The sequence below is a fragment of the Ranitomeya variabilis genome, chromosome 4, assembly GCF_051348905.1.
Source record: "Ranitomeya variabilis isolate aRanVar5 chromosome 4, aRanVar5.hap1, whole genome shotgun sequence".
Lineage (NCBI taxonomy): Eukaryota > Metazoa > Chordata > Amphibia > Anura > Dendrobatidae > Ranitomeya > Ranitomeya variabilis.
The window spans coordinates 606,637,089-606,655,167 of record NC_135235.1 but is presented as its reverse complement, the minus strand read 5'-3'; the positions used below and the strand labels follow the sequence as shown (position 1 = coordinate 606,655,167).

Sequence of the window (18,079 nt, the reverse complement as noted above, 5' to 3'; positions counted from 1 at the left end):
AAATTCTTTGTCCGTTTTGGTGTGGACCCTCAGGGCCCTGGGGGGATCCATTATCCCCCTCTAAACTTCTCTATTGGGAGGGATAGTGGGTACTTGTTTTTCCCTGAAGCCCCCTTCTACTGCAGGAGATGCAATGAGTATGGACACATTGTGGATAACTGCCCCACTGCAATGCTCTGCAGAAAGTGCAACTTACCTGGACATTTTGCTAAAAACTGCACCAACCCCATAGTGTGTAATGGCTGTGGGGAGGCAGGACATATGTATAGGGATTGTAGGGCAAACAGTGCTGCTGGAGCCAGGCTGTATGCCCAGGTAGCGTCTGCCAGCCCTACAGTCTCTGGTGGCAATGCTCTGCAGGAAAGTCGACCTCATGGCAAAGCAGGAGCCATTTCTTCTGAGGAGAAAATCTCCCCTGCAGCTGCAGGTAATCATCTTACCTCAGGTAATCAGCTCCCCTCAGGTAATCAGCAGCCAGCTGTGTGTGACTCACCCAGAGCTCCGGACACAGACAGGCAGCCTGAGGAGAGAGCAGGGGGCGTGGCTACAGAGGCTGAGGAATCTGTGACTGCACAGGAGGTGTCACGGGGGGCGGAGCTAGAAACGGAGCTCAGCTCACAGCTCCCAGGACATCTCTCTGCCTGCGGGGAGGGAGACATGGAGGTGAAAACAGCACCTCAGGTCTCCTGGGACACAGTGCAGACAGAGGAGGAGGAGGATGGCAGTGACAGTGAGTGTGAAGTGAAGGAGCAGGGGGACTTCACAGCAGCAGGGAGGTCCGCAGATGAGGACACTGGCCAAGCTGTGAAGAAGCCCCGTCTGTCATACCATTATGCAGAGGAGAGCAGTGCAAGTCCCATCAGTGACAGGGAGTACCCTGCCATCAGCTTCTCCCCTGACATGGCTTTTTTAGAGGGGGTTCCTTCTCCCAGCGTTTACCTGTCCGCCTGCCTGCCTCCAGAAGGAGAAGGCTGACACAGAAGTGGAGTGTCTGTAAAAACCTTTATCAAAAAGTGCTGACATGGCTGCCAAAGCTGCACTTAATGTCGTATCCCTGAATGTGAGACAGATTAAATCTAAAGGACGCAGGGCTACTGTGCTGAAGTATCTGAGAAATCTGGGAGCGGACATTTACTGCCTGCAGGAGTGCGGATTATCGGAAGTTCCGAATGACCAGGACTGGCCTCATGGACAGCACATATGGTCTGGGTCACATGTAAATAAAAATGATGGTGTGGGGATCCTGCTGGGAAACAAGCAGTACTGTATGGACAGTTATACAGTGGTGGAGGTGGGGCGGTGTGTTATAGCGGTTATTAAGTATAGGGGGCTGCGGGTTAGAGTGGTGAATGTATATAGTCCTACCGGTAAGGAAGAGCGTCTTGCTCTGCTAGAGAAATTAGCTTTATTTTTACCAGGAAAGATTCCTACAATTTTTGTTGGTGACTTTAACTGTGTCACAGATGATAGCGGTGATGTAACCGGGAAAAAATTATCTCATTTAATTTCTGATTTTTCTTTTTTAGATGCCGCAATGGTAAGTTCAGACAATCCACCACCTACATATAGGGCAGACAGAGGGGGGATTGAGTCAAGGATTGACAGGATGTTTTTTTCCAAAAATCTGGAGTGTTTTAATTTTGATCAAGGTTCTGTCCCTTTTTCAGACCACGAGTACTTGAGGGGTCTGTTCCAAGAGAAGGGGAGGTTTGTGCATGGCAGGGGTGTATGGAAGCTGAATGTGAGGCTGCTGGAGGATGAAAGAGTGATGAGTGATTTTAAGAAGAAGTATGAAAGATGGGGATACTGTAAAAATAGGTTTGCATGCGTGTTGGAATGGTGGGATTGGGTAAAGGAGGAAATAAAAAAATTCTTCAGAAAATGGGGCTACAAAAAAGCTGCCATGTATAGAAATAAATTCAAAGATTTAAATATGCGGATTGAATGGCTAAAAAAATGCAGTATGTCTGGAATTGATGTGGATGACCTATTAGTGCAAGCAAAAAATGAGCTAAAATGTCTGATTGAGAGAAAGGGAAAAGAAATAATGTACAGGACTAAAATAGAACATCTGGAAAAAAATGAGAAATGTACCAGATATTTCTTCAAAAAAATGAATGGGAAAAAAACGGACATGGATGAGTTATTGGATGAGAATGATGAGAGTGTAACTGGGGAGGGTGTGATGAAAGAGGTAAAGGGTTTCTATGGTAGACTGTATGAAGAAAAATGGATTGACTCTGGATTGATGACTGAGGTGTTAGACAGCATGGAGAAAAAATTAAATAATGATGAATGTGAGGACCTGTGTGATGATGTGATTCTGGATGAGGTTAAAAAGGTGGTGTTTAGTGCTCAGAAAAATAAAACACCAGGGAAAGATGGGCTACCAATTGAATTGTATGTGAAAGCGTGGGAGTGCATGGGTTCGGATCTGACAGAAGTATGTAAGTATATGTGGGAGAATGGAGAACTGTGTGAATCAATGAAGGAAGGTGTGGTTGTGCTCATCTATAAAAAAGGGGAAAGGAAAAAATTGGGGAATTGGAGGCCAATTACACTGCTAAATTCGGACTATAAAGTCTATAGTAAGATATTAGCGAATCGTATGCGTGAAGTAATTGGTAAGGTTGTGGAAGATGACCAAGTATGTGCTGTGCCTGGGAGATGTATAAATGATAACCTGATGTTGTTGAGAGATGTACTGGGTGACTGTAAAGATAGGAAACAGAAGTGCATGGTGTTGGCTTTGGATTTTGAGAAAGCTTTCGATAGAGTGTCGCATGTGTTTATGTTTGAAGTGTTGGAAAAAATGGGTTTCCCAAAAAAATTCTTAGATGGTGTGAGATGTCTGTATGGTGAGGTGTCGAGTGAAATTTTAGTGAATGGATGGTTGAGTGATAAATTACTGATCAGGTCTGGAGTCAGACAGGGGTGCCCTATGTCCCCTGTATTGTTTATCAGTGTGATTGAACCATTGTTATGTATGATTAGGAGAGAAAAACTCATAAGAGGAATGTTAATACCTGGAAGTAAAGGAATGAATGCCAAGGTACTAGGATATATGGATGATGTGGTGATTGTGAGTGAGAGTATTGCGTCAATGAGTAGAGTGAAGTTATTATTGGATTTTTTCTGTGGTGCGTCTGCTTTTAGGGTAAATTGGGATAAATGCTGTTTTAAATGTTTTGGTGACAGTAGAGTTAGGATGGACGGTGTGACATGTATGGAAGGTCCAATTAAAGTGCTGGGTGTATGGTTTAATGAGGATCTAAGCGGGACAGAAAGCTGGGATGAGTGTGGCTTAAGGATAGAGAAAAAGTTGAATTTTTGGCGTATGCGTGACCTGACACTGAATGGGAAGATACTCATAATTAAGGCAGTGATACTGCCCATTTTACTGTATGTGGCTGGAGTTTTTCCATCCCCATACAACAAAATAAAAAGAGTACAAAAATTAATATTTACATTCTTTTGGGGTAGTAAAATGGAGAAATTAAAAAGAGAACATCTATATAAAACATATGAGAACGGTGGTCTGGATTTTCCAGACATTGGAATTTTTTTGAACCTCCATTATATTAAAACAGTGGTAGTCTTAATGGAAAAAAGAAACAAAGGTGCATATATGGTGCGATATATGGCTGGATGGATGTTGTATGGGTTATGTTGGGTGAAAAGAGATGGAAGAGTGCCTGTCGCCTTTAAGTGTCCTGTGTGGTATGAGGTGATTGAGAGTTTTATTAGGAAGAATGATTTGTTGGCTGTGTCTATGAATGAGTTTAAAAAACCAAAAGTAGTAAGGAAAAAAATGAGAGCAAATGAGATTGAATGTGACATCAAGGATTTGAGTTTCAATGAGGGAACGGATATATGGAAAAAGTTGGGTACATGTGGAATGTCAAATAAACAGAAGGATGTAGTATGGATGGCCATGCATGATATACTGCCTGTAAGAGAGGTGCAAAAAAGAAGGGACTTGATTAGAACGAATGTATGCCCAAGAGACGGATGCGGTGCGAGTGAAACTGTGAGACATGTGATGTGGGACTGTGATTATGCGTATAGTGTGTGGAAAGGTGTGGGTGGTCTTTGTAAAGAACTAGCTGGTGTGAGTTACATTAACTGGAAGGTAGCAATGTTTGGAATGGGGGCATGTGGTAAGATGAATGAAAGAATTTTATGGTTGATAATGGTGTGTGTAATGGAAAGCTTATGGGATGTGAGGAATTTGGGATTATTCAAAAGAAAAATGATTCCTGTAAATGATTGCATAAGGATAATTCTATCTAGACTATATGTGATATACAAGTGGGACAAGAGTAGAGGTGGAGAAGGATTGGACGCTGAAGGCATCTGGAAGGTCTTAAAATGGCATTATCTGGTGAAGTACCAGTAGCTCCAGGACCCTAAAGAGTGCATTATTGTAATTATATGCTTGATTTCTGTTCCTGTTTATGGAAAATTTCTGAACTATTAAATAAAGAATAACCATGATGATGAGTTATATTTAAACAACAACAATGATGGTTTTTGGAAGACTTACATACTGTTGTTTATAAAACAACCTGAATGGTTTAAAAAAAAAAAAAAAAAAAAAAAAAAATCTGTTCTTATCAGTTTAATATCTGATACGTCCCCTATTTGGGGACCATATATTAAATGGATTTTTGGAACAGGGAGATGGAAGAAGAGCTTGCTCTGTCCACTCCACGCATTGACCCGTTATTGCAGTATCTCCGGGACCAGTGCACTCCTTCTCTGATCCAGTTTCTAAAAACAGATTGAATTGAAATCAGCGTGAGTTGTCTTTTAACCCTTTATGTGAATTGATTTCAGGGTCAAAGAAGCACTTTTCTCAGGCCAAGTGTAGCATTTTGTTTGATTTCTCCTGGCCAATTGCAACATTTTCTGCGCCTTGCCTGGCCTTGCTTTCACCTATGTCTGTCAAACATTGCATTGCATTCAATATGCAATCAATCAATCAATCAATTTGTCTTTACTGGTTGCTGCAACAGGTGTGTTAAGATTTAGGCCTTTCTTACAGTGTTGCAAATATACTGTGTCGGCTACCAAACTAGGCCCCTGTTGTCTGTCAGCACTTGCTATTTAAATTGAAGTATCCAATGAGTAGTTCTGCCATACATACTGCATTTCTGACCGCAGGAATTCTTTTTTGAAACATTGTCTCCCTCTTGTGGACCACCGGCTTTTCAATGCGTTGTATTATATGCATTTTTAAAAGAAAAAAATAAGTAAAAATGGTGCCTGTGCTGATCTTGAATAGGCTTGTCTTGTCCATCTACACCTGTGTGTGTGAGCATTCTAATGCTTTTCACCAACCAGGTGCGCTGCCCGCAGTAGATAGAATCTTAGCACGGAACATTCATGTGCTGTCACAATGGGGCTGGCTGGAGGGTGTGGTCAAAGTAGGCGGAGTTATGCAGATTCAAAACGCGTCGTGCACAGCTTGAACAAACACTCACACACAGACAGACAGACAGACAGACACACACTCTCCGTCTCTCACACACAGACACACCTACACAGCAGAACTGTCATTGACAGCAGAACTGTCATTGAGAAGGCCTCCAGAGTTTCTGAAAATGTCCTCCCTGCGGCGGCAATCTTTTGCTCTGTCTCCACAATGGGTATTGGTGGTAGGCCTTGGTGCGGCCCACGGGGCACAGCGGCTTCAGTATCGCTTCTCGGCCTTTTGGCTAAGATCAAGTGTAGTATCTTTTGAAAAGGTGGCCTGACCCCACCACCCTAGTAAATTGATACATTAATACACACTGGGATAGTGCACTTGCTAGTATGCCAGGTGGCTCGTATAGTCATCTGGTGGAAAGCATGGCCCCCAGGATCGAAGTCATTGGGCTGAGTAAGTGTGAGGGCTTATGGTGCAATGTGCCCCAGGAGTGGTGACCCTGGTGGGAGTCTGAGCTTGCTTGGAGTGGAACCCGGGGAAGTCTTAGATTCCGTAGCACGCCGCACCTAGCCTTTCATACTTTCTTTAGCAACCCCTCCTATTCCTGGCCTTCTGGCCAGAATGGGAAATTTTTACAAACCCGGTCGAAGGTCTGGTCAGCTTTGGGCTGAGAAACCAACACGAAACAGGGCTCCTAGCTCCACCAGAGTGGCAGTCTGGTTGGGCGCTGGGAGCACGACAATGGCTATCCCCCGGCTTCGGCTAGGGAGAGCATCGAAGATCCCTGACCCTCGCTGGGCCTTCTGGCTCGGAGGGACGGGGATGATTTATTGGGGACCCTCTCCTCCGGGAAGGGTCCACATGAATCCTCGCCTTGTGCTCTGTTTTTGTGTGACTTCGGTCACATTTTTCAGAGCCTTGGAAAGATGCTTCACAATAAAAAAAAATCTGTTCTTATCAGTTTAATATCTGATACGTCCCCTATTTGGGGACCATATATTAAATGGATTTTTGGAACAGGGAGATGGAAGAAGAGCTTGCTCTGTCCACTCCACGCATTGACCCGTTATTGCAGTATCTCCGGGACCAGTGCACTCCTTCTCTGATCCAGTTTCTAAAAACAGATTGAATTGAAATCAGCGTGAGTTGTCTTTTAACCCTTTATGTGAATTGATTTCAGGGTCAAAGAAGCACTTTTCTCAGGCCAAGTGTAGCATTTTGTTTGATTTCTCCTGGCCAATTGCAACATTTTCTGCGCCTTGCCTGGCCTTGCTTTCACCTATGTCTGTCAAACATTGCATTGCATTCAATATGCAATCAATCAATCAATCAATCAATCAATTTGTCTTTACTGGTTGCTGCAACAGGTGTGTTAAGATTTAGGCCTTTCTTACAGTGTTGCAAATATACTGTGTCGGCTACCAAACTAGGCCCCTGTTGTCTGTCAGCACTTGCTATTTAAATTGAAGTATCCAATGAGTAGTTCTGCCATACATACTGCATTTCTGACCGCAGGAATTCTTTTTTGAAACATTGTCTCCCTCTTGTGGACCACCGGCTTTTCAATGCGTTGTATTATATGCATTTTTAAAAGAAAAAAATAAGTAAAAATGGTGCCTGTGCTGATCTTGAATAGGCTTGTCTTGTCCATCTACACCTGTGTGTGTGAGCATTCTAATGCTTTTCACCAACCAGGTGCGCTGCCCGCAGTAGATAGAATCTTAGCACGGAACATTCATGTGCTGTCACAATGGGGCTGGCTGGAGGGTGTGGTCAAAGTAGGCGGAGTTATGCAGATTCAAAACGCGTCGTGCACAGCTTGAACAAACACTCACACACAGACAGACAGACAGACAGACACACACTCTCCGTCTCTCACACACAGACACACATACACAGCAGAACTGTCATTGACAGCAGAACTGTCATTGAGAAGGCCTCCAGAGTTTCTGAAAATGTCCTCCCTGCGGCGGCAATCTTTTGCTCTGTCTCCACAATGGGTATTGGTGGTAGGCCTTGGTGCGGCCCACGGGGCACAGCGGCTTCAGTATCGCTTCTCGGCCTTTTGGCTGCGATCATTTTGGTTGCAGCTGAATTTGGTGCGAGTTATCTGGAGGAATCCAGGCCTTTTTGCAAAGGATTTTGCGTCATCTGTGGTTTATACCGACAGTTATTTGGAAGCATGAATTTCGTCAGGAACACCATCCGAATTGGAGTGGACGCAAGGAGTTCTGAGAGGAATACCGTGAAGTTTGTCGTGCAGGATCTTCTGGAAGGTAAAGCTGGGGCAAGGCGAGGGGATTTCTACAGCGTCAATGAGTTTCCTAGGCAAGGGACTTATGATGTGACTTTTGTAGAAGAAAATGTCTGCCTTGATGTGTTTGAATGGCTGCGGAGTCATTCTAAAGATCCCTTCTTGGAAGGAATAGAGTTTGAGCCTTTGTTTGGGCTGCAAGAGAAAACTGTGTGGGTAACTGTGTATAACCCTTTTACGGACCCAGCTTTACTGGAGGGCTTCCTTTCGCGGTATTGCGAATATGTACGGAAAGGAGAGAGGCAGGTGAACTGTCTGGGGATTTTCAACTGTAAGTATAAGTTTCGTGTGAAACTTAAGAAGGACCCCGAGAGTGTGGGAGGCTTCAGGCATCCTCCGGCGAACTTCTCCGTGGCGGGACATAGGGGTTTCCTGTCTTATGCAGGGCAGCCCATGTTTTGCAGGAAGTGCTTTTCCTTTGGCCATGTGCAGGCTACATGTAAAAAAGGGCAGTGTTGCCGCAATTGTGGAAGGGAGGGACATGTGGCGGGCGAGTGCCCGAGACCCAAGTCCTGTGATATGTGTGGTAGCGAAGATCACATGTTCAAGGATTGTCCGAGGGCTATGCCCAGGAAATCGGATAAAGAATGGAAGGAGGAGGAGGAAAGGAGGAGGATGGCGGAACGGATGAAGCGTGAGACTGCCAGAGTGGAGAGGGAGGAGAGGAGGCGGAGGGAATATCTTGCCTCTCAGGCTCCTGATGACGTTCTCCTGGCACCTGCTGGATATAAGAAGAATTTGGAGAAGGAGCTTAGAAGGGAATTGAAGAAAGTGGAAAAAGGCTTTGAAGGGGCGGTAGGAGGGGAGCGCCCGGACATGTTGCAGCTTCGGGACGCTGAAGATGTTGCGGAATGTATGGAAACTGTGGAAAGTTCTGAACATCTCTCAGACCCGGAGGTTATTGAAGAGTTTTGGTCGGATGATGGTGGAGGGAGTGAAAAGTGTCACAGGGAGGGTGGTGGGGAAAGTGACGAAGAAAAAGAAGGTGTGGCACCTCAGAGGAAAGCAGGTGTCAAGAAGCCAAGGTGGAGTGAGAGTGGAGAGGCCAGTGGGTCGGAAACTAGCCACTCACTGCAGACGGTGGAGGACGATGGTGGGGGGACTGTTTAAAATTGTCTGGAATTATGCATAAGTTTTTTTTCCTCTGTCTTTAGAGCTTTGACTTAAGTCAAAGGCTTTCTGTTTTTGTATAGTGCTTGGACCTTTTTAAGTATGGTTTTCACTATAATCTCTCAAAATGTGAGAGTATTTAAAAATAGGTGCAGAAGGGCTGCAATTTTTTATTTTTTAGCTATGAAAAATGCATCAATTTTTTGTTTGCAAGAGTGTGGGGTGGTGGATGGTGTGAAAGGGGATGAATGGCCTTATGGGGCATCTGTATGGTCGGGGAGTGCATGTAATAAGAATGATGGTGTGGGATTTTTGGTAAAGGGGCGGGAGGTTGTTTTGAATGATTATGTGGTTATTGAGGTGGGTAGGTGTATATTAGCAAATTTTGTGTATAGAAATGTTAAATTTTGCGTTATTAATGTTTATGCACCGGTGGATAAGAATGAGCGGAAAAATTTATTTGAAAAAATTAAGTTTTTTGTGCCGGGGAGAATGCCTGTGGTGATTGTGGGTGATATGAATTGTGATGTGGGGAAAGCGAATGTGGATGTGTCTGGAAAGGTTTTATTAGATTTGGTTGGTGATTTTGGGTTGAGAGATATGCAGCGTTTGTGTAAGGTGAATCCTTTGTTGAATACCTTTTTTTCTGAGAGTGGAAAAATACAATCTAGATTGGATTATTGTTTTGTTTCCAAAAATATGGCTTCTATTAGTTATAAGCAGGAGAGTGTTTTGTTTTCAGATCATGTGTGTGTGTCATGTGAAGTGGATATAGATGTAAATGGGGTGTTTGGTAGGGGCTTATGGAAATTAAATAGTAGCTTGTTGGAGAATGTGGAAGTGAGAAAGATGTATGCAAGACAATATAAAGAGTGGTGTAAGGGTAAGAGTGGTTTTCGGGATGTGTGTGATTGGTGGGATTGGGTCAAAAAACAGACCAAATTTTTCTTTAAAGATTTAGGTTATAAGGTTGCTGCAATTAAGAGAGAAAAATTTGAAGCTTTAAATGCGCGTTTAAATTTTTTATATAAATTGAGGGAAGGAGGAGTGGTGGTGGAGGAGGAGATTTTGTTGGTTAAAAAGGAAATTCATGAATTTTTGATGGAGAGGGGAAGGAGTATTGTTTTTAGGTCTAAGGTTGATAGATTGGAGCATGATGAGAAATGCTCACGTTTTTTTTTCAAGAAGGTTTTTGGGGAGAAACAAAGTATGAATGTGCTGTGTGGGGCTGATGGGAGGGAAGTATGTGGGGAGGATATGTGTGAGGAAGTAGCAAAGTTTTATGAGGATCTGTATGCGGTGAAGTGGAGGGATGGAAATTTGGAAAATGAAGTGTTGAGTGTGCTAGAGAATAAGTTGAGTGAGGTAGAGAAAGGGAGTGTGATGAGTGAGTTGACTGATGATGAGGTATGGAAGGTGATGAATAGTATGGCGTTAAATAAAACGCCGGGGGAAGATGGTCTTCCGGTAGAGTTTTATCGAGTGATGTGGGAGGTGATTGGTAAGGATTTTGTGGAAGTTTGTAAATATATGTGGGCAAATGTGAAGGTAGCTGAGAGTATGCGTGCGGGAATGGTTGTGTTAATACCAAAGAAAGGTGATCTGAGAAATATAAAGAATTGGAGACCGATAACGTTATTAAACTGCGATTATAAGATCTATGCAAAAATAATGGCAAATAGAATGCGTGATGTGATAGGGAGTGTGATTGGGGATGAACAGTGTTGTGCGGTGCCTGGAAGACGTATACATGAGTGTGTGTGCATGTTGAGGGATTGTTTGTGGGATTGTAAGAGTCGCAAGAGAGGCGTGTTTTTGTTAAGTTTAGATTTTGAAAAAGCGTATGATAGGTTGTCGCATAGTTTTTTGTTTAGAGTGTTGTTAAAAATGGGTTTTCCGGCTGAGTTTGTTGGGAGAGTGAGAAGTCTATATAAGAATATTTATAGCTGTGTTTTGATGAATGGTTCTGTTGGGAGGAGAGTGAATGTTTTTTCGGGTGTGCGTCAGGGGTGCCCTTTGTCCCCTGTGGCTTTTATTTGTGCTATTGAGCCATTGCTGTGTATGTTGAGAAAGGATAAGGTGATTCGGGGTGTACAAGTGCCGGGTGGAGGGGGTAGGGAATGGAAGGTTAGTGGCTATATGGATGACGTGTGTGTATTATGTGATTCGGAATGTTCAGTGGGGCGGGTAAAATTGTTAGTGTCTATTTTTTGTGGTGCGTCTGCTTTTAAAGTTAATTGGGAGAAGAGTGAATGTAAGAGTTTTGGGGGAGGATCTTTGAGTAAGGATGTTGGTGTGAATGAAGTAAAAGGGCCTATCAAGGTATTGGGTGTAAAGTTTTCTGAGAGTCTGGATGGGAAGGAATGTTGGGATGATGCGAAAGAGAAAGTTGAAAGGAAGTTGTGTTTTTGGAGGTTGAGAAACCTTACCTTTTTTGGGAAAATTTTGATTATAAAGAGTGTGGTGCTGCCTATTTTTTTGTATATCGCTCTGGTTTTTCCACCAGGGCATATGTGTCTGAGGGGGTTAAATAGGGTATTGTTTGTTTTTTTATGGAATTCTAGAATGGAGAGGGCTAAGAGAGAAACTTTGATGAAGCATTTGGAGAAAGGTGGTTTAAATTTTCCTAACCTTGAAGTGTTTTTTGGTGTAAATAGCGTGGTGTATGTGTTGAGGATGATTAGGGCGGATGGAAAATATTCATGTATGTGTAGATATTTGTTTGGGGTTTATTTGTTTCGTTTAAAGTGGTGGGAGAGAGATTTGCGGTGTCCGGTGGCTTTTGAAGTGCCTGTATGGTATGTGTGGGTTTATAAATTCTTGGTGAAGTATGAGCTGTGTGATGTGGATATTAGGTTGTTGAGTAATAAGAAGGCTGTGTATAGGATGATTGGGTGTAGAGAGATGGAGTGTGGAATAAATATGGTTAGAGGGTCGGATGTACAGGAGGTGTGGAAGAGGGTACGAATGGATGGTATGACAAACAGACAGAGTGAGATTGTGTGGCAGTCATTGCATGGAGTGTTACCTGTTAGAGAATTTCAAAGGAACCGTGGTTTGGTGAGAAGTGAGATGTGTCCGAGAGAGGGTTGTGGTGGAAGTGAGAGTGTGATACATGTTTTTTGGAATTGTAAGTATGCTAGGAATGTGATTGCAAGAATGGGGCCTTTATGTAATGAATTGGGTGGTGTGAGTCTGTTAACTTTTGAGGTGTTCATGTTTGGTTTGGGAATGTGTGATGGGGAGAGAGGAAGAGTGTTGTGGTTAATGCTTGCGTGTATAAAGGAAGTGTTATGGGATGTAAGGAATGTGTATGTTTTCAAGAGAAAAGCTATTTTAGTTAAGGATTGTGTGAAGGTGATTTTGGGGAAATTGTATGTTTGTTATTTGTGGGAGGTGAAGAAGAGAGGAGAGCTTGATGCTGAGGGCATTTGGAAGGTAAAGAAGTGGAGATATTTTGTTAATACTTCTTGATTGTTTTTTCCTGTTGTGTAAATATGTATTTTGAAAAAAGAAAGAAAATTTTTCCGATGATGATGGGAACGGCTTTTTGTGTTTGAATTTTGACACAGCTGTTTGGGTATGTTTCTTCGGTTATGGTTTTCTAGACCGTGAAATTCCCCATCTGAGGGAGAAAAAAAAAAAAAAAAAAAATCTGTTCTTATCAGTTTAATATCTGATACGTCCCCTATTTGGGGACCATATATTAAATGGATTTTTGGAACAGGGAGATGGAAGAAGAGCTTGCTCTGTCCACTCCACGCATTGACCCGTTATTGCAGTATCTCCGGGACCAGTGCACTCCTTCTCTGATCCAGTTTCTAAAAACAGATTGAATTGAAATCAGCGTGAGTTGTCTTTTAACCCTTTATGTGAATTGATTTCAGGGTCAAAGAAGCACTTTTCTTAGGCCAAGTGTAGCATTTTGTTTGATTTCTCCTGGCCAATTGCAACATTTTCTGCGCCTTGCCTGGCCTTGCTTTCACCTATGTCTGTCAAACATTGCATTGCATTCAATATGCAATCAATCAATCAATCAATCAATCAATTTGTCTTTACTGGTTGCTGCAACAGGTGTGTTAAGATTTAGGCCTTTCTTACAGTGTTGCAAATATACTGTGTCGGCTACCAAACTAGGCCCCTGTTGTCTGTCAGCACTTGCTATTTAAATTGAAGTATCCAATGAGTAGTTCTGCCATACATACTGCATTTCTGACCGCAGGAATTCTTTTTTGAAACATTGTCTCCCTCTTGTGGACCACCGGCTTTTCAATGCGTTGTATTATATGCATTTTTAAAAGAAAAAAATAAGTAAAAATGGTGCCTGTGCTGATCTTGAATAGGCTTGTCTTGTCCATCTACACCTGTGTGTGTGAGCATTCTAATGCTTTTCACCAACCAGGTGCGCTGCCCGCAGTAGATAGAATCTTAGCACGGAACATTCATGTGCTGTCACAATGGGGCTGGCTGGAGGGTGTGGTCAAAGTAGGCGGAGTTATGCAGATTCAAAACGCGTCGTGCACAGCTTGAACAAACACTCACACACAGACAGACAGACAGACAGACACACACTCTCCGTCTCTCACACACAGACACACATACACAGCAGAACTGTCATTGACAGCAGAACTGTCATTGAGAAGGCCTCCAGAGTTTCTGAAAATGTCCTCCCTGCGGCGCCAATCTTTTGCTCTGTCTCCACAATGGGTATTGGTGGTAGGCCTTGGTGCGGCCCACGGGGCACAGCGGCTTCAGTATCGCTTCTCGGCCTTTTGGCTTCGATCCTAGTGGTTGGAGTTAGAGGGCAGGTGGTGGTCACCAGATATCTTTCTCGGCCTGTCTTTTTAGACTGCTGCTATTGGGAAGGAAGGAAGGTGTTCTACTTACCTTTTGGCGTGGAAGGATTCCTGGATCGTGGAGGATCTGCTTCAGGAGACGGGAGTTTCTGAATACGCTGGACGGAAGGGATCGAACCTGGTGAAGTTATTTACGACCTTACTGGGTTTTTTTCGTTCTATTGGTGGAAAAATGGAGCAAGAGGTGGAAGAATTTTTCCTGAAGGATACAATCCGTTTTGTGGTGGAGAAAGATTACAGGCAAGTTAAAAACCTAAATTTCTTGCATTCAAGAATCTTCTCTCCCTTATTGAAGATTGACAATGAGGATTATTTTTGTGTGCAGTCCTTTTCAAACAAAGGTGTACATGATGTGACTTTGAGATCATCAGGCATGTGTGAGAGGGTTTTTTCTCGTTTTATGCAGGAGCAGCAGGCGGAAGTGATGAGAGGTATCACCGCTTTGCCTCTGTTCCGGTTTGAGAAAAGAACCCTGACTATCCACATGTATAATCCTTTTGTAAGTGATGAAGACATAAAAGCATATTTAAGGAAGTTTTGCTCAGTTATTATATTTATGAAGAGATGTTTAACTTCTTTTGGGGCTTGGAATGGCAAGAGAATGTACCAAGTCGTCTTCAAAAAAGACCCCGATGAGGAGGGAAGTGTATTAATGCCCCCTCCAACTGTTTTCATAAAACGGGATAGGGGTTTTTTGTTTTTTTCTCATATGCCACCATTTTGTAAAACATGTCAAAAATATGGTCATGCCTTTGAAGATTGTGTGGTATGTAAAGAATGCCCGAATCAAATGCATCAAACTGATATGTGTCCGAAGAGGCGTGGTGGTACTTCGGAGATTTGGGCAGAGAATATACAGGTAGCAGCAGAGATGGAAGTCCAGAAAGAGTCATCTCTTGATGGTGCTTCACAGGAGGATACGTCTCTTTCTTCCATGAGCAACAGGGAGAAAAGAGAAGAAAGGAAGAGGAAAGAAGAAGAAAAAAGGAAGATGAAAGAAGAAAAGAAGAATGAAGAAAGGAAGAAGGAAGAAAAGAAGGAAGAAAAAAAGAAAGAAGAAAAGAAGAAGGAAGAAAAGAAGAATGAAGAAAGGAAGAAAGAAGAGGAGAGAAGATGTGAAGAAGAGAAAGTGGTGGTGGGAAGTTTAGTAGGGGAGACTCCGGAGTCTCACTTGGTGGAGTCCAGTGGTAGGGCACCGCCGGTAGAGTCTCAGGAGTCATCTGATATTCCCTGTGGTCAAGAAGAGATGGATTTTGGAAGAGATACTTTAAAGAGAAACACGGAGGAGAAAGAATCTGAGGATGTAGTGGAGGATATGAGTGGGAAGAGGGCTCGGGGTGGGTTCTCACCTACTCCTGAGCCTTTATCCCCTATTGCCACTTCGGAGGATGGCTCCTTAGTAATTGATGAAGCAGGTTCTGTGTCTGATGAGGGTGGGGGAAGCCCTTCTGTAAATGTTATGAGATGATCACCATATGTTCCCTGAATGTTCAGGGGTTAAATAACTTATATAAACGAACAGCCTTATATGATTTTTTAAATAATGAAAAATATGATTTTGTTTTTTTACAGGAGTGTAATTTACAAAGAAAGATGAGTTATGAGTTTTTACGTGGGATTTGGAAGGGTAATATGGTTTTTTCAGGTGGGAATGAATCAAAGAGTGATGGCGTGGGGTTCCTGTGTTCAAAAGAGTGGGAGGTGGTGGGACATGAGGAAATTTATCCAGGCCGCATTCTAAGAGTTGATGTAAAAAAAGATGGGAAAAAATGTCGTTGTTTTTGTATATATGCTAATGTGGAAAAAAGTCAGAGGTTGCATCTCTTTGAAATCTTACAGCTTTTTTTACCAGGTACGGATCCTGTTTTAGTTGGGGGTGATTTTAACTGCCAATTGAAAAAAGAACGGGATGGGTCTGTATCATATCTTAAAAGTATTATTTCCTCATTTAATCTTAAAGGTATGGTACCGCGATTGTAGATTATTAATAAATCACTGTAATGTAGCATAACATGCTGCTATAACCAAGTTTTAAATGCATGTGAAACAGATTTCGTGTGTTATATGTGTTTAAAGAAGGAACTGGGGGCTGACATCTTGGTTTCACAGCAGTAGCACGTCACTAGCAGTGTCATTTTACAGCACCCCATGGACATAGGAGACAATAGACAGGTGCTGACCCTATCTATAACATTGGAGGGGTGTTAGCAGTGAGCTGGGCACGCCTCTGTGGGCTGCACAACTCACTGCTGTAGGTGTGACTAGCAGCCATTTTACTATAGCTCAGTGCTCTCTGCCCAGCTCCACTTACTCTCTATCGCTGCAGGACAGAAGCGCTGACTGGAGCCGGAGAGATCGGGTGATTTACCTCCGTGCTGAGCTCCTCTACTCCAGGCACCGCACGTCCTGAGCAGACATCCTCTGCTCCTCACACGCTGCCCTGTGTCCTCCTGCTCTGTCTCCACCTCCCCACTTGCACACAGTCCCAGACTAGTGATCTCCGGTAAGCTGCACTCTCCCCCTGTGTCGCTCTGCCTCCTCCCTGCGTTCTCTCCCCGTGTCCTTCTCCCCCCCCCCCCCCCATGTGCTGGCTCTCTGGCACCGAGGACCCTGCTGATCCCGACATGCGGGAGGCACAGACCTCAGTGCGGTGACATTATCTCCTGCTCTGATCTCTCTGCTTTCATTTGGCAGAGAAGGAGATACCGGGGGAGGTGCCAGAACAGAGCTGCTGTGAACAGGAGAACTGGAAGAGCTGCATATGGACATCAACCTGCTCTGCAACACAGTGACAGAAGTGTGTGTGTGTGTAGTCTGTGAGTGTGTAAAACATGAGTGTATGGTATCTGTACTGTGTGTGTGATGTGTATGCGGTATCTGTAGTGTGTGTAATTGTGCGGTATCTAGTGTGTGTGTGATGTGTGTGCGGTATCTAGTGTGTGTGATGTGTGCGGTATCTGTAGTGTGCGTAATGTGTGCGGTATCTGTAGTGTGTGTAATGTGTGTGCGGTATCTAGTGTGTGTAATGTGTGTGCGGTATCTGTAGTGTGTGTGATGTGTGTGCGGTATCTGTAGTGTGTGTGATGTGTGTGCGGTATCTGTAGTGTGTGTAATGTGTGTGCGGTATCTGTAGTGTGTGTGATGTGTGTGCGGTATCTGTAGTGTGTGTGATGTGTGTGCGGTATCTGTAGTGTGTGTAATGTGTGTGCGGTATCTGTAGTGTGTGTGATGTGTGTGCGGTATCTGTAGTGTGTGTGATGTGTGTGTGGTATCTAGTGTGTGTGTAATGTGTGTGCGGTATCTGTAGTGTGTGTGATGTGTGTGCGGTATCTGTAGTGTGTGTAATGTGTGTGCGGTATCTGTAGTGTGTGTGATGTGTGTGCGGTATCTGTAGTGTGTGTGATGTGTGTGCGGTATCTGTAGTGTGTGTAATGTGTGTGCGGTATCTGTAGTGTGTGTGATGTGTGTGCGGTATCTGTAGTGTGTGTGATGTGTGTGCGGTATCTGTAGTGTGTGTGATGTGTGTGCGGTATCGTGTGTGTGATGTGTGTGTGGTATCTAGTGTGTGTGCGGTATCTGTAGTGTGTGTGATGTGTGTGCGGTATCTGTAGTGTGTGTAATGTGTGTGCGGTATCTGTAGTGTGTGCGGTATCTAGTGTGTGTGTGTGTGATGTGTGTGCGGTATCTGTAGTGTGTGCGGTATCTGTAGTGTGTGCGGTATCTGTAGTGTGTGTAATGTGTGTGCGGTATCTGTACTGTGTGTGCGGTATCTAGTGTGTGTGTAATGTGTGTGCGGTATACTTCATCGCGGTAATGTGACCGCGACGTCATCGCAGGTCCTTCACACACACACCACGGAAGCCGCTTAGGAGGTCGGGCCGCCAGAAGGTGAGTATATCGCTATTTTTTATTTTAATTCTTTTTTTTTTACCGTAATCTGATTACTTCCCGCATGGTGTGCACAGCCCCGTGCGGGAAGTAAGCAGATCAATGCACTCCTAGGTGTGCAGAATCGCCGCGATTCCGCAATTTTAATGAACATGCTGCGTTTTTTTCTGGATTGCGATTCCGCTCAGGAAAAAAATTCAGCATGTGCACAAAAAATGCGGATTGCATTCTGTTACATAGGATGCTTAATGTTAGGGGTTTTTTCGCGGTTTTATAGCATTTTTATAGCGGAAAAACCGCGAAAAAAAAGCAAAAAATCTGCTACGTGTGCACACAGCCACATGCTTGTGTGTGTGTGTGTGTAATAATGAGTAATGTGTACATAATGAGCCTGTGTTGTCCACCATGTGTGCTGTGTACATGTATGATGTGTGTGTCTGTGTGACTATATGAAGTGATGAGCCTGTGTTGTCCAGCATG

General features: G+C 43.7%; 1 long non-coding RNA gene, 1 other non-coding gene and 3 pseudogenes across 2 annotated transcripts in view; 4 read left to right on the top strand and 1 right to left on the bottom strand.

The window, feature by feature from the left end:
• LOC143769239 (uncharacterized) overlaps positions 1-18,079 on the bottom strand; it is a 281,786-nt gene that overhangs the window by 252,727 nt on the left and 10,980 nt on the right. The window lies entirely within an intron of this gene.
• Positions 4,549-4,759, top strand: LOC143771342 (U2 spliceosomal RNA; annotated as a pseudogene).
• LOC143770798 (U2 spliceosomal RNA) lies at positions 5,701-5,797 on the top strand (annotated as a pseudogene).
• On the top strand, positions 6,344-6,531 carry LOC143771313 (U2 spliceosomal RNA). Its single transcript, XR_013215074.1, has one exon. It is a non-coding gene; the product is annotated as a U2 spliceosomal RNA (small nuclear RNA).
• LOC143771355 (U2 spliceosomal RNA) lies at positions 12,452-12,662 on the top strand (annotated as a pseudogene).